Below are 371 nucleotides of genomic sequence, written 5' to 3'. Positions count from 1 at the left end.
CCCCCCCACACCAAAAGAATATACATATATCTTTCAAATAAATATATATGTTTGTGTATTACTTGCGAATTAAAAATATATCTTATTTATATTCATTTTTATCAATGTATAGATTAACTTAAATTTAATCTTGTTTAATTTAATTTTTATCCTAAATTAAGATTAATAAATTTAATCTATATTTATATATAAAAATATTACTCAGTTATATGCGTCATTAATTGCATCAAAAGTACGAAATATATTTGATAGAGCGAGTCAGGAAAAAAAAAATTAAAGAAATAAAAGTAGCAAAAAGATAGTATAGGAAAAGACTCTGTACGTTCTACAATAATTAAAATCGATCATTTATGTTTATTTCTTCAAATTTT

Source organism: Trachymyrmex septentrionalis, unplaced genomic scaffold, assembly GCF_001594115.1.
Source record: "Trachymyrmex septentrionalis isolate Tsep2-gDNA-1 unplaced genomic scaffold, Tsep1.0 scaffold87, whole genome shotgun sequence".
Classification (NCBI taxonomy): domain Eukaryota; kingdom Metazoa; phylum Arthropoda; class Insecta; order Hymenoptera; family Formicidae; genus Trachymyrmex; species Trachymyrmex septentrionalis.
The sequence above is the reverse complement of the archived record's forward strand: the minus strand, read 5'-3'. Positions refer to the sequence as shown.